The sequence below is a fragment of the Motacilla alba genome, chromosome 3 (genome assembly GCF_015832195.1).
Source record: "Motacilla alba alba isolate MOTALB_02 chromosome 3, Motacilla_alba_V1.0_pri, whole genome shotgun sequence".
Lineage (NCBI taxonomy): Eukaryota > Metazoa > Chordata > Aves > Passeriformes > Motacillidae > Motacilla > Motacilla alba.
In genome coordinates this window covers 6,626,744-6,643,030 of record NC_052018.1, presented here as the reverse complement: position 1 = coordinate 6,643,030, position 16,287 = coordinate 6,626,744, and the positions used below count along the sequence as shown (strand labels likewise).

At 44.5% G+C, this 16,287-nt stretch overlaps 1 protein-coding gene across 2 annotated transcripts in view; it reads left to right on the top strand.

The window, feature by feature from the left end:
* Nucleotides 1-2,062: 2,062 nt before the first annotated feature.
* The window catches only part of ADGRF5 (adhesion G protein-coupled receptor F5), a 41,313-nt gene continuing 27,088 nt past the window's right edge, over nucleotides 2,063-16,287 (top strand). Inside the window, exons 1-2 of one of the 2 annotated variants that reach the window (XM_038132005.1) lie at nucleotides 2,063-2,477; nucleotides 8,414-8,515. The gene's annotated coding sequence lies outside the window, so the exon portion shown is untranslated. The remainder of the gene's footprint in view (nucleotides 2,478-8,413; nucleotides 8,516-16,287) is intronic. The other variant, XM_038132006.1, reaches the window with a different exon arrangement.

Genomic DNA, 16,287 nt, shown 5'->3' with positions numbered 1-16,287 from the left:
GCCATTCACAACTAGATGGTTACATTACACATTATTGTAGTGATCATCCTGCTATAATGAAATTCATACAAGTGTGGTAACTAGCCTAAAAAAATCTCATTATTAACCGAAATCACTTCAACCTAAAAGAAACCCATAAAGCTGAGTGATGGTAGTGTACAACCAAAGTACTCTGAATACCCAAACTGGTTGTTCTGTCACTGCAATGAATTCCTGGTGCTTCAGGAAAAAAATCATCTTCAGAGACCTTGTTCATGAACATAAATCGTTTCTGTGGACCACTGGCTGCAGGGAGACAGTGCAGGGCACGATGCTCCTTTTGGAAACCATGCAGCCTTCAGCACTAGAGTCAGTTCTAAATATATTCCTCAAGTCAGATGTATAATGAGACATTTCATTACTTCCTTCCTTCTCGGCACACTACAGCAAAATGAGTCAGGAATTAAGAATTAAACTTTGCTCTCCCCAATATGAGCAAAGTTTAATTCTTTGCCATCTGCCAGGATCACGAGGACAATTGAAATATCCCTTTATTTTCCATGTGCACATTAGAGTGTTGCAAGCCATGGCATTCCTTGATGACAGGACAAGCTTGTGATGAAGCAAAACACCAGCTTTATCTTCTTTCTAGTGACCCATGGCAATAATGACTTCTATTGGATATAGGTAGTGCAATGCCCCAGATACAGAGGTTGCTGTTAAATAGAAGGAAATATGGATCAAACCATTAACCAAAAGCACATTAAGATGGGATGTGCTGCCCAGGCTCCCCCACTGTCTCTTTTTCTCCCTCTCTGTTGCTAGAAAAAGTATATGTCAGTGAGCATGTGGGTGAGGTGTATTCAGCAGTGAAATGTCCAAATATTTGTTCTTGCTTTTGCAGTATGACCTGCATCAGGTAGAGTAACTTAAAAGTGATCCCGAGTGGAGATATCAGGTTGCTAAAATAAATTCTTGGTGTGTGCAGAAAGATGGGTGCTATTATGGGCAGGATCTGGAGTCCCAGATGCAATTTTCCATCTTAAGACATCCTCAGATACATGGTCAATACACGCCCCAGTCAGACCCTGAAACACAGAGGGGCAAGCTGTTCTCAGCTACTTGTACAGTCAAGGGGTAGAATCTGACACCTCTCATCAGAGACGAGAGATGCCATGGGCCATCTGATGGGTTGATGTTGGCCCATGGGACTGCAGTGACCTCGCCAGAACATCAGAGATGGTGCAAAGCCAGGAGAGACAGCAGCAAGGAACATGGTGTCCAGGGAAGTGGTGGAGGAACTTAAAAGATGTGGATGTGGTGCTTAGGGACATGGTTTGGCATAGGGCTCGGCAATGCAGCATTAATGGTTGGACTCCATCATCTTAGAGGTCTTATCCAACCAGATCCCTTTTATGATTCTGTGATTCTAAGGAGTATCCTTCATTTATCAGCATAACCAGGACTGAGCTCTGGGGCACCTTCCCCACCTTCCAGGGGTACAGTCAGCTTGAAAAACCCAGCTGAGAGCCCCAGCTGGAGGCAAAAGGATCTGCACAGTGCAGTTTATGGACTATTCCACGAAAAGTTGTTCTTCTTGATGCATGAGCCTGCCCAGATTTCTTCTGCATCTTGACAAGGAGCCCTTGTGGCACAGCTGCATTGCTGGGGTGTTGCTGAACACAGGCTCCATGTGGAGTGGCTCTCCATTATTACTTTGCAGAGTACCTCAGGACCTTGTGGAAGGAAATGCACCACAACTGAAAGTCTGAGGAGCACCTGTGGGCTCCAGATTATTCAGTATAGTGAAAACTGAGACTCTCAGAACAGCTAACCCTGGGTTAAAAAAAATAAAAATAAGAAAAATTTCTTTTACTTTCACACCCCTGATGACCAAAAAAGTGTGCTGCTCACCTTGAAATCACACTCCCCAGAGCTCTGTGAGCACCCCCACACAAGTGTCCCTTACATCCACTTTCCCCCCAACAGCAGGAAATCACTTAGAAAATATTTCCAGGTTCCTTCCTGGCCAGAGGTCACCTCTGTATTTCGAAGCAGCAGGAATCACCATGTTCTGTGACACAACAAACGGAGGAGGAAGACCTGTCCTGCCCTTCCAGCTTTCAAGCTTGTGCTTTTTAGCTGCAACTCCACCCTGCACTGGTGGAGAAGGGATCAGTTCCCACTGATCGCAGGAAAGGGAGGTCACGGGGTTTGCTTGATTAAATCACCACAAGCCAAAAGGTTCTTTCTCTCGCTCACTGAGAATTGCTCACGGGCTGTTTAATTTGTTCCGAAAAGAAAAGCAAGACAAAAAACAAACCCCAAGCCCAAGAAGTGACAGCACACAGGGAAAAGCAGGTGTGTCTCCAGATCCTGGGAAAACAAAGGGCAAAGGCTGAGGCAGGAGGTGACACTTGGAGGGAAAGTTTCCATCCCAGCACAAGAGGACAAGTTTGGAAAAGACTCGGACGGGACCAGCACTTGTTGCTCTACAGGTATGGATGCTGTGTGTGAAATGTGCCATTGCTTTGACAATGCTTTTGGGGAGGGCAAGGGTGGCTTGAAGGAATTTTTGGGTCTGGATTCTGACAGTGTAGTGCAACCTTTGCATCACCAGTAAACCTGCTGCAGTTTTTGCCAGGGGAACAGCAATCGTCACAGGTTTCATTTTGTGGTGATTACTTGGCAGTTTTCTGTAGGATGGTTTTGGCTGTTCAGGGTATGAATTAAGCCATTCAAGCTCCTGACAAAGTGCTACTGCCTGTTCACTTGGCTGGTGAATGCTAATAGAGGTTATGATTGCTTTAGTTTAAGCTTGGGGCTGCAGAGGTAAAGAGGGAAGTGCAGGGAAGTGCTGTGCTAATCCTCATTGCGTTTATTACCTCCTAAGTTGCGCTGCAGAGTTTCGGAGAAAAAAAGTCAACTGCAATAGTATTTAGAATTTTTTCTTCTTTTTTTTTTCCACTTTGTTTTGTACTTACAGTGGCTGGAATTTGCAGTGCAGATGCAAGCGCTGTATTTTGTTAGCTGTAGAGAACAGTGGGTTTGTTTCTTTTAAGAGCAATCTCCCTTTAGTTTCATTTTAGGTGAAACTTGCTGACAGGGGAGAGGGACTTGGGGCACTCAGGGCCACAGGCTGAGAAACTGCTGTATACTTTCTTTGAGCATCACATTTATCTTGTTTCCATTATTTTTTAATCTGTGTTTTCAGCTGCTTAAATGAAAGCAAATTTTATGGTGGTGTGCTGGAGTGCTGCTGCCAGTGTTCAGTGTCAGGGGGGATACAGGGAGGCTTTCTGATGCTTTCACCTCCTTTGATGTCTATATCTCCAAAAGTTCTGCTCCATTTCCAAACATCTCTGGTGGAGAAGTATCTACTTGGCTTAAATGATCATGATTCAGAAAAAAAGCAGTGCAGTGATGTGACCCTGTACAACCTTGTTTCTCTCTCCCCATCATGGGAAAGCAATGCTCACCTGTGTGCATGAGGAGCTTTTGGATTTGGGGGAGAAAGGTGTTTTTGTTTGAGTGCTGTAACTCACACTTTCAGTGGCAGTTTTACGAGGCAATGGGCTTATGACAAGCATGGAAATAGCAAAGCAAAGGATGTTGTGAATTTGAAAGCCTGAGGCCCATTTCTTCTGCTTTCATCACTTGCTGTTGCATGATGAAAATGGTATTTTGCAACCCACAGATTTTCCTCTCACCCAGAAAATTCCTCATCTATTTCTGTCACTTAACCTGTCCAGTGATGTCTGGCAACATTGCAGAATGAAGTGATATTTAAAGAAATTTAGAGGCAAGTCTTTAGCACCTGGGTAGCAGTGACACTTCACTGAACTCAGTGATGGGTCAGCCACCTCAGCAGGAACCTGCTGTGACTATTTGGCATCTGTCACTATTTAACTTCCCTAAATTCATCTGAGTTTGCCTCCGGTGATCCAGGTTTAAAAAACAAACATAGAGAACATGCGTAGGCACTGGGAAGATATCTTTGTCCTGATCTTCTTGGTTATTTTTATTTTTTTAACACCTCTTAGGCAGGCTTAATAAAGAAGTTCTCCAACATCTGAATTGGAGACGTGGGAAATTCCTCAAACTAGGCAGAGCTTCCTCTCATTGTTATAACACAAAAGACCAGTGCAGCCTTTACTAGAGTTCCTTTTTTTTAACCCATTCATCTTGACCAAGAAACCTATCTGCTGCTGCTACTGCTCAGGGCTGTGATTCACATTTTCCCAGAAGACAGCAGACAAGCATGGAAGTGAATTTCATCATCCACAAGGACGGCATTATTTTGGGGTTGTATTGCACTTGAAACTGAAATGGTTTGCTGCTGGCATTAAACTCAGCCTTGAGCAACAATCTATTTTCAAGAGCAACAATCTACTCTTTTCAAGATCAAATGGGATGAATCTACAATGAAACCAAACTCCTTGCAGAAAACCATTTCCAGTTTTCCATGAAAGAGTTTCTTAGGACCGTGATCTTCAGAAGGGGTTCAACTGACATCCATGAGCAGATCCACCCCAATTGCATGTTTATACAGAGTTTATTTCTCAAATGATCCTGCATGTGGCTCAGCCTGCCTGGGGGCAGTTACCGCCCATGGGTTAATCTGATCCTGCACCTGCCCTGCTGGTAAGGAGCAGCAGCTCTACCCCTTATCTATGCTGGGCAGCATCCTGAGAGGACTGAACCAGCACTGGGTGAGGGCAGGAGCTGCGGGGCTGTGATAGTGGCCCTGAACTGGTTGTATTAAGAATGTGGATGAGATGGAATGCACAAGGTTGGTGTGCAGGAACAAGTAAAATGGAAAAGAGATAGCAAAAGATTTGCAATGGCTTGTTTCTCTCTGATGGACGAATGATTGATTCCTCGTTTGTGCGGTTGGGAGTTTTTTAGAAAAGATGAGCTCCTGCAGAGCAGATAATTCACTGTAGCAGGTTGTCTAGTAATTACACTGCTATATTTGCATGTTATAATGCTGCACCAGTGGACTTTGTTAACGAGTTTTTGACTACATTTGCAGCCTGTTCCAAATGCTTATCTGCTGTTGATGGTGGCCTGGAAGAAGTTTCCCTCTCACAGCCATCCCATGGCATGACATGGATATTGTAGCCTTAATCCACCATGTCTGCACACAGTTTATATCTTTTCTACAAACTTCAGTTTATTCCTGTGGAAGCCTGCAATGAATTCTGCCCCAAAACCCTCCCCTCTCCATCATAATTCCCATCTGAGCAATCCAAATAAGATGGGTGTGCTGGGATTGAATTAACTTTCCTCATAAGGTGCTTTGTTTGGATTTGTGGCTGAAACAGTGTTGACACCATACCAATGTTTTGGCTATTGCTGAGCAGTGCTTGCAGAGAGTCAAGGCTTTCCTTTTCTTCCCACTGACTCCGTAGTGAGTGGGATGGGGGTTGGGAGAGATTACAACAGGGAAAGCTGACTTGAATTCACAAAAACGATGTTTCAAACTGTATAACATCGTGTTCAGCAACAAAAAAGTAATGGTGGAAGTCAGGGTTGTCTTCCAAACCTGCCATTGCTTGGACATTTTCTGGATATATATCTGCTTGTGGGAGGTAGTGAAGGATTGCCTTCACATCACTTTTTTTTTGCTTTACTCTTTGTTTCCTTATTAACCTCTATTTATCTCAATCCACTATTATTTGTACTTTTTCTCATCCTATTCTCTCCTCCATCCCTCTGACAAATGGGCGGTAAACGAGACCCTGTGTGGGTGTTAGCTTCAGACCAGGGTGAGCCCACACTAACAGGATATCTAGCCCACACTTCAGACACCTTGCAATGGACCACTTTTGCATAAACAGAAGTTTTTTCCCAGCCCAGGAAAAGAACCTTTAAACTCCCTTGTGTCATCTCCATCGGCTGATTTACACAAAGCAATACTTGTTTCAGGAAGACCTCAAAAGTCACCTAATATCCTTCTCCTGGCATTGATTTCCTTCATTCTGGATGAAAAGGGAGCCACATCTCATTTGCCTTCTAGATACTTCCACAAGTTTTGCTTTATCAGATCATTAGTGCAGCCACTGATGGGTTTTTCCTGTCCCAGGGTCTCTCTAAGTACCCTGTGAAGCGGAGACAGCAAATACCATCCTTGTTTGGCAGCAAGGCACACAGATTGCCAGTCTGCTTACAAAGTTGGCTGCTGCCAACCCAGGGTCTGTTTAAACTCACCTCACCAGCATGGAGAGTGCCGTGGCAGCCAAGTTTGAGGGTGTTTGTGAGCAGCAGAGCTGTATGCATGCCCTATTTAAATCTTAATATGAAATATTAATTTCCAAATGCCTTCCCTCAAAACATAATAGAGCTGTGATCAAGTATGTAATTTACTGTCTTCGGAAATTCCTCAAAACGACAGAGCTTCCCCCAATTGTTCATGCTCAGAGGAAAAGCTCTACTAGAGTTCCTGCTTTGGCTCAATCCTGTGAGCACAGGCTTGGCCCTCCATGACCATTAAACTGAGTGTGTGAAAGCCATCTTCATTCCAAAGGTGTCCCTACGTGCCTTATGACAGGCTATTCACAGAATGCCCCTTGCTCCTGAAATTGTTTCACTGTGCCTTCTTGAGAGAGAAATTCTTTAAATTCTTGCCCATTGTCCCTAAAATTTGGGTTGGCTGATCCTAGGCCTGAGATCCCGGATGAGCCTGTGCATGCCTCAAGTGTCTCTGGCAATTAAACAGGACTGATGGCACTTCCTTCCTTCCTCCTGTTATCCATCCTGTTTCAAGTCTGTGGCTTAAAAGGTTCAAGTGCTGTTCATAAACACTGTCCCTTATTGCAGTTAGGACACAGCATGTAAAATCATAGAATCACAGAGTGCTTTGGGTTGGAAAGGATGTTAAAGCTCATCTCAGTCCAGCCCTTTCCATGGGCAGGGACACCTTTCGCTAGACCAGGTTGCTCCAAGTCCCATCCAGCCCGGCCTTGGATACTTAAAGGGATTGGGCAGCCACAGTTTCTCTAGGCAACCTGTGCCAATTCCCCATCACACTCACAGGGAAGAATTTCTTCCTAATCAATCTAAACCTGTCCTCTGTTCATTTAAAGCCATCTCCCCCAAAACCCCTTGTTCTGTCACTGCAGCCCTGTTGTTATCCCTTTAGGTACTGGAAGGAGCTCAAAGGCCTCCATGGAGTCTTCTCTTCTCAAGGCTGAACAGCCCCAGATCTCTCAGCCTGTCTTTTTAGGGGAGATGTTCTATGTTACTATGGAAAATCTGCTTTCAAAGCTGCCTGCTCTTCTCCTGAGCACCTTGTTTCTGAGCAGCCATGCCATCGTCCTTCCAGCACTGCTCCAGCATCATAATACCAAACTTTCAAATGCTTAATCCATCTGACAGCAGTAAATGGAAGCTTCCCTTGTCCCCTTTCGAGGGTGTTGAAGCAGAGGAGGTTCCTACTGAAGCAAGGCCTAGATTGCTGGCAGAGTCAGCAGAGAGGAGCACAAAGGACTCAGAAAACTTCTTGTGGGAGATGCAACCAAAGCTCAGCTTCATCCCAGCTTCATCCCATTGAGCTGGGGGATGAGTGAGCTGGCAGGGAGATGAAGAACCTTCTTGTGCCTGAAATGTGCATTTTATTTTAGGCCGTGCTAGAATTAGGAGCAACAGTGTCACAGCAGCAGGGCAGGGTGTGTTAACCCTGAGGCCATCAGCAGGGCACGGCTCCCCTCCATGGGCCTGAACTCTCCTTTTCTCCCTAAACAAGGAGCCCAGGCTGTGCTGCTGACTGGTCCACGCTGTTCTTGGGATTCCTGTGAGTCTTGGCCATTAGCATTGGCTGAGACAGGGAACATGGTAACTGTGGAGTAGACCTCCTAAAAGTAGGCAGAAAGAGACCTCAGCAGCTCATCTACTCAGGCCCTACATGTCATGGCAGGTGCTTGTTTAAGCTCCTCAAAGGCTCCCTGTGGCTGGAGAAATGCCATTCCTTGGTGTTGTATCTCATGGTCAAACTTGCCATCAGGTTTAAATTGTCTTTGCAATGCTGTGTTTTTGTGCCATGTGAACCCAACAAGCACCACAGGGGTTCACAAGTTTGGATCATCCCTGGTCTCAGTCTGGAGATAAGCATCTTCATCCTTGGCACCAGGTGTGAGATCAAGCCACAGTATCATCAACACAGATGGGATTTGTTTGTTTTACTAGTGTTCAGAAGACTTTAATGAATAATAGACATTAAACAGGCTTATCTTCAGACTGAGAAAATTTTGAAAATATTATAGACAGGTGCAGCCTTCCAAGAAGTTAAAATAGTAAAGTGCTTCCAAGAAGTAAAAATAGTAGCACTATTTAGCCTTTCTGAGTTCTCCTGTGCTCTGAAAGACAGATCAGTACAAAAATAGGAAGTGAAATCACTGGAACAAAATAGAAACAATTATTTTTTTTCTCTCAGGCTTCATCATAAGAGAAGGCAATTAAGAGACATGGACAACAGAGACCTGTCTTCACTGGGTTAAGGGAGTTCCCTCTATTTATATGATTCTATGTGCAAAAGGTGGGTGCTATTTTGTACTTCCATCTTTTTGTTGCTAGGTGTAACAAGCCAGGCCCTCAGACAGGAAACACCTTCTGTCCAGAGCATGATTGTACTCCAAAAGGCTGACACCTACACAACTTACAGGAGCTTCCTACACAGCCAGCTGCAGTAATAACAGGAAAAAAATCAAGAGGTTAATAAAATGCAATGAGCAGGAAGCATGCAGTCATCAGTCTTTCTAGTACTTTAGTCTATAGAAGTAACCCATGTCTGGCCTGACTCAGGGACCCAATCCAAAACTCATTGCAGCACATGGAAATTCCAGTGCAACAGATATTGTTAGACCTCACTCTTTACTGCATTGATATGGGAGTACCTGGCAAGTTCCTCCTTCCCCTGTACTCCCAGAGTACTGAGCTTCAAATATCTTGTTGTGTTACTTCTCACTGTGAATTAGGGCTGCAGCCCACTGTAGATGCTCCACAAAGCACAAGGAGAAGAAAAGGTTCATGGGTACATCCCTTCTTCCATCCCAGTCATTAGAGGTGAGCTGGTGTGTGCTTTTCCACAGTCTTTCCAAACATGTGGTACCCAGCCAATACAGAGGGCTGAAATAGGAGGGTGGAATTAATTGGCTAGAACTTTTTTTTTCTTTTTTCTTTGTTTCTTCTCTACAAAACTCCAACATGAAGGTCAAGGAGGAGGACTTAGCTGGAGTAGAGAAAAACCCGAGTGGAAGTGAGAAAGAATTGCCAGGAAGAAGACAAGAATTGGGCAGGGCTTTCTTTTTCCAGTAAAGTGCTGATTTAAATGCCATTTCACTTTGGTTGCAGTTATCACTGTTTTCAGTCTGGCATGTTAACATGTCATGTGGCATGGGGAACATTCATCCCTTTACTTATGAGTGCCATGACATCTGTTTGCACAAAACCAACAAAAATAAGAATTACCCCTCTATTCCCACAGAAAATAAAACCCCTGCTCATGTCTGAGAGATCCTTGAGCATCCCATCAAACTCAGCCCCCTGCACCATGCTAGGCACAGAGCTGGAATACCACAGTTCCACAAACATCACAAAGAAAGCATGCCACAGCTTGTTTATTGCCTGTTTGAATCCTTATCACCAAGCAGTTCAGTTTTGTGTCCTTGATTAATTTCTGTTTATTTTATTTTTGTTCTTATTCAGATGTGTTATCTAAGGTCAGTGCAACTTCCCTTGTTCCCCCTTTCCCTTTCAGCCAACTCTCCCATGAAATATTGTTGTGCTTGGGTGTGTGTTTCTTAAAGTCATTGTGTGTTTTCTGTCTGAAACAAACATTGTCTGATCATCCAACTTATTACGCACCACCCAAAGGTCATGCTTTATGCAGAGAAAGGAAAGCTCTTCTGTTGTGGCTGAGGAACAACAAACTGGACAGGCACTGAAAACAAGGCTTTAGCCCCAGAGTTCAAGACTCTGGGAAAATGTTCCATAGCTCTTTGCAAATGGTAACCAAGGTTCAGCTGATACAGGCTACTGGGCAGCCATGGAGCCAAACTGTGCCAAACTGTGCCTGTGCCAGCAGCAGATCTGCCCTTTCACACCTTCTAACCTGTAGCAGTTCCTGGTTCCTCTCTCCAGGCATCCTTCACCTCCACAGATCTCACAGCACCATAGGCCTCATCCAAAATACCTGGAGGGAGGCAGAGTTGTTCAAGCCACAGGAAAATGTTGGCATGGGGGTAACTGAGCTTAACTATGTTACCAAAAAAAAAAAAAAAAAAATCCAGCCAAAGTGGAAAGATGTAGAACAAGTACCAAAGAGGCAGGAGGACTGCTGTGCTAAAATGGCATAGGACTCTTCATCCTCGACAGCTGATGGGGAATGTAAAAGTAACATGGGGTAAAAGGCCATGGAAAAATTTGTTCTATCTAGTTTGACAATTAAGGATCAAACTTGACCCTAATGAGGGGTAGATTCAAAGCAAGCAAAGGAATTCAGACCTCCTTGTTCCTGCAAATTATGTATTCTGCACAGTCTCATGGGTTTTCCTGTAATTTACTTCATTTGAGTCAGCTTAGTAGGCCTTTAGGGCTGTTAAACACCAATGATCTGCCTTTGCCTCCAGAAATCCCTGTAGCTCTAATAGCCAGAAGTGGAAATAACATTCTGAAGATGAGCTGCTGCAAACTTACTTCAATTTTGTAAAACTCTTCCCAAGGGCCTCTGCTCTAGCTCTTGTTGGATAAGAACCAACTGGGCTAGACAATCCTTGGATCCAACCAAGGGCAAATCTGTTCAGGACATTAAGCTAGCAGAGCCCATTAGAAAGGAGGGAGAATGGTCTCTCAGTGTGAACAAAGGAGTAAAAAGCACAGAGTTGAGGGCTTTTATAATGAGGCTTTAAAGCAGAATATGTCTGCTTGACCACACAGGGAGCTCTTGGCCTCAGTGACCCAGGACATGTCTCACAGCCAGAGCGGAGGGCCAAGAACTGAGGCTGTGGACTAATACCCACCTCACAAAGAACTGCTGGTTGAAGATGTGTTGTGCCTGCAAGGTTGTTTGTTTTCTTCTTCCTGCTGATGCCGAAGGTGTATTCATCTCCATTGCAGTACAAGAGGGGCAGCTTTCCCAGACACAGCATGTAGAAAGCTTACAGCCAACAGGAAAAAAATACTTGTATGTGGGATGGCTGCATGGGGAAGGATAACTCTGTGTCTTCTAAAACAGAGCTGCTTGCTTCCACTTCTGCATTTATAACCCCTTACCAGAGAAGCCACTCCACGGTGGGTGTATCTTTAGGTCCCCTCATCTGTTATATTTAGACATTGTCAAGATCCCCCTGTGCCTTTCCTCTTCCAGGCTAAGCAGCTCTCTCAGCCTCTCCTGGTATGACAGATGCTCCAACCTCTTAATCATCTTTATGGCCTTTTGCTGGGCTCACTTTAGTGTGTATCTCTTGTACTGGGGAGCTTAGGAGCTGGGCATTGTGCTTGAGATGCATCCAGAATCAGGAAATCTTCTTTTTCTTAAGTCTTGACATCAAATGAGAAATGTTGTCAGAAAGATTCTAGAAAAAAGACATGACTGGCAGGATAAGAAAAGCTTACAAATATGTCTGACTATAAGAGACAGAGTTGGTGAGTAAGACAGAAGGATAAGGTGGATTAGGCCAGGTCCCTCTGGGTGAACAGAGGTTACCTGAGCAAGGAACCCAAGTAAGGAGGCACAGGTCTGAGAGAATGTCTGTAGAGGCAGCTCTGCTGCAAGGGATTATACAGAATGCCAACAGCATGTTATTTCTGCCTCTGGTAGACCCCAGGTGTCTGTATCATGCTACACTGCCAAGGCCACAGAAGCCATGAGCTATCACAGAATCACAGTATAAGCTGAGTCGGAAGGGACCCACAAGGATCATTGAGTCCAGCTCCTGGCTGTGCATGGGACCATCCCCAAAAATCCTGCAGACATCACCACCCTGCCAAAGATGTCCTTTCTGTCCTAACACAGTAATGTGGCTGTTAGTGCAGGTCCGTTGTCACCCAGCCCCATGGGAGAGGCTGGCCAGAGGTCCAGCCTTAGTGTGGTACCTTCCCAGAGGGGTCAGCTGTACAGCTGGTCAGTAACCAGGGCGGTGTTCATGCCTCTCCAAATGTGCCAGGCTGTTTCTCACCTTCTCCCTTCCCTGAGATAATGCTTAGCCAGTAACTGTGGCAGCTGATGCTTATTCATGCAAGAATGCCCTCATTGATCTGGCAGATTGCTGTTCTCCAGTGACAAGCGGTAAGTCCAACTGTGAACTGTGCCAGAAGGGTTAGGAAAACATTGCAGGGCTGACTGGCACTGTCCAGAATGTGTTAAAAATGCTCAAAGAAACTTCTTTTGTCTGCTCTCAGAGTATAAAGAATGCCTGGAGAATGTGATAATTTGGACATTCAGCTGGGCAGTGTTCTCTGTGCTCTCTGTCATCCAGCTAAATGGTTGCTATTTCAGCTACTGTGCCCTGCAAACGTGAGTCCTAGAGAGTTGTTCTCTCCTTGCAGGAAGTCCTGCGTGGTCGTGGTATGATTTGAGCCTGATCTTCAGATAGCTGGGTCTAAATTATTTTCATTTTCCATGTAGATTATTTGGCTATGTAAAAAGGTCATCAACAATTCACGGGAACGCTGACAGAGGAATAGGGGAATCTAAAGTCATAATCATAGGTCAAAAGGAAAGATAAATACTGCACAAACAAGGATGGAAAATGTGAGCTGATGCAGAAAAAGGTGTGAACCATAGCCCTCCTCCGGAAATATTGTTTTGGGAAAACCCTTGATAAGGCTGTAGGTACAGTTTACCTCCTCTGTGCTTAAACCTGTGAGAATATTGTGCTGCAAAAGTCAAGAAAGGAATTCCTAAACCTGTCTAAGGTAGATTGGAAAAGAACTCTAAGGTCATGAGTCCAACCATCAAGCCAACACTGCTAATCCACTACTAAAACATGTCCCTCAAGTCCACGTGTGCACATCTTTTAAACACCTCCAGGGATGCTGACTACAACACTGCCCTGGACAGCCTACTCCACTGTTTGACCACCCCTTCCTCGAATAATTTTTTTCTAAATGTCCGAACTAAACCTCCCCTGGAGCAATTTGAGGCCATTTTCTCTTGTTCTGTTGTTTGTTACTTGGGAGCAGAGTCCGACCTCCACCAGGTTTCACCTTCCTGTCAGGGAGTTGTAGAGGGTGAGAAGGTCCCACTTGAGCTCCTTTTCTCCAGGCCGAGCTCCCTCAGCTCCCTCAGCTGCTCCTCACCATACTTGTGCTCCAGACCCTTCTCCATCTCTGTTGTCCTTCTCTGGACAAGCTCCAGCACCTCAGTGGCCTTCCTGTGATGAGGAGCCCCAAACAGAACACAAGATTTTTGATGTTTCACCAGTGCCAAGCACAGGCGAACAATCTTGCCCTGGTCAGTCCAACACAGGTCTGAGAACACAGATCTGTGCTCTTGCACATCTCTGAATCTCTTTGAATTAATTCATTGCACAAATTGAAGTGTAGAGATACACAGGTAATTAGAAGAGACCAGCAAACAATCTACCCATCACCCCACTGCAACAAACCCACATGGAAGCAGAATCAAAGCCTCTCCTCCATATCAGCAATTGTATAGCCTGTTCTTAAAAACCTCTACTGAAGAAAACTTTGCAGCCACCCTGGGTAGCCTAATTTTGTGCTTCTAAATGTTAAAATTACATATTTTTCATAATCACCAGCATATTTGTATGCATATTTTGCTAAAGATTGTGTAACTTCACAACATTCTTCAGCCAGCTATCACTGTGAGTGTCCATGTCAGGCCTTTTCCAAGGGACAAACTGTTATTGTGTCCATACCTGAGTCTTGTCCTATCTAATCTGAACAACCTTCAGCCTGTTCACAAGATTATGGCTCTTGTCACTGAGGTTATACAACGCTCTTGTCTTTGCATTCCCATGGCTCTGCTTTGGATGCTCTCCAATACAGCAATATCCGGACACAAGGCTCCAGCCAAAACATCAACAGCATCACACAGTGCACTTCTGTTACCTCCCAGGTCTTCAATTAAAAATATTTGCTAAAAAATTAATAATATTTCAACATCATTACAGTGAGTGAATTTAGGTAGAAATTTCTTAGGACTCCCTCCAGAATAATTTCTGCAAGATTGAGATGGGCAAAACTATCTAAAGTCATGTGATAGAGATAATAAAGGAAGCCCCAGGCATTGTCAGATTCACCCCAAAAACTGTTATCTCAAAGTAATCTACCTATAAGCTCCAATATGCTTGGGATTCACTCTGTCCTCACATGTTAAAAACACAGCTTTGTATGTCTGAACACACAAAATTCAGACTCAAGAATATCAGATGGTGTAAGAATCTGCAGTGTTGCATCCAGTTTCTGAGAGGTTCTGGCATCTTTTTTTCTGCATTTGGATACAATTGACAGTGGGGTTTGATTACACAAATTGCTGAGATATTAATTTCTAGAGATGAGACTGAAGTGTGAATGTCCAGGACTGGAATGAGGAAGGGTGAGTCATGAGAGCCACAACAGCTTCATTTCTAAGTTGTTTCCACATTTGCTTTCTCTTTGAACAGTATTTCCCAGGGTGCAGCTGGGGGAACCTCACCGTGGCCTGTCTTTCATGACAGATGAAATGTGTTCTCATGCTTTTGCATCAGCACATTTCCAGTGAACTACAGGATCCCTGTAGCTCTGCCCTGGTTTGGATGAGCACTTCTAGTTCAGAGCAAGTGTCCTCTAGAACACCTCTTGCTTTCTGGAGCCTGTGAAGGTTAATGGCAGACTCAATTGTTTAAATAAAAATGTTGTGGGGTTGAGACTTTGGAATCCAGGAAGTTCACAGTTTCTGGTGACATGACAGTACATGATGAGTGAGTTCAGGAAAAAACATCAGGACGATCAGAACATCCCCTGTGCTTGCATACCAAGTTGATTACATACCTAATGTTCTGACATTGTATAATTTTCACATTCTCCTGCAAAGTAAACCAAGATTTCTCATACCTTTAGGCTGCAGTTTGATGATAAACCTTGAGCAGAAACCCTCTTTTAAGAAAGCCTTGCTGACATTCTTTCATATTCTCACATCCCAGGATGCTCTTTCTTTAAATTTTTGGAAAACAAAACAAAAAACAAAACAACAAAACGACAACAAAACAACCCAAAAAAACCCCACAAAAGCAAAGAAAAAAAGAGGGTGTTTGGGGAAAGCAGGTAACACAGACCAGTTTTCCAGTCAAGGCCTGGCAATGTGGAAAGTGTGGCTCCACCACAGGCAGAGGCAACTCAGCCTAAGCCAATTCTTCAGCCTCTTCATCTCAGCCTCTGCACTGGCACTGCTGCTCATTCAAACCTACAAGCAGTCAGCCGAGGGAGCAACTTTGGGAGAAAATGATCAGCTTTTTCTGTAGGGATAGACCATGAACTTGTGTTGAGCAGCTTGCCAGGGCAGAAAGGAAGATGTCCTCCTTGTCCTTATCCTGCCCTGTCTGCCAGCCCTTGTTCCATCTCTTTTCCTTGCTTGGGGCCACTTAGCTGCTCCTCTCCTTGCTCTGGCACTAACTGGGACCTTCTCTAAGCTGATCAGACTCAGAGGAAAGTGAGCTGGGCACCTTATTGGTGCTTTGGTTTTCTGCAGGGACAGGGAGTTAAACTGAGTAAGAATCTGGAAGGCACCAGCACAAGGCCATCAATAAAACCAATCTGCAGAGAGAGAGGTGGTGGCATTAAGTGCTGTAGATGTAGCCTTGGTCTTCTACTTGTTCAGATTCCTGAACCAGCTTGGGTGGGCAATAAATCAGACCGATGGCACCACAGCAGTGAAGACAAAGACATGCTGTAAGGGTGACGAGGGCATCAGTCATGCCAATTTAATCACCTTAAAACTGCTGCAAGCAGCTGAGGTCTGACTCATCACCTTGCAGGTGAGCAGGTTTGCAGAAAAGGAAACAGACCTGTCTCATGAATTAATCAGTGTTTAAAAAATAATTCCCCCACAACATGAGCTTAATCCCAGGGGTTTCCACAGAGCTCAGTCAGTCACTGCCTCACACACTGCTGTGGAAACAAATTCCATCGATAAACCAACTGTTATCAAACACTGTAGGGACAAGGGTTCCATTGTTACTTGGACAGATGTCCCCTATTTGTGTGTTCTTGGCTCCGGATATTGTTCAATATAGAAACATACATGACACGTCAGAATTTCCCCTGATTTCTGGGAATTCCCATAGCCATCAGAGCCACAGGTCTGCA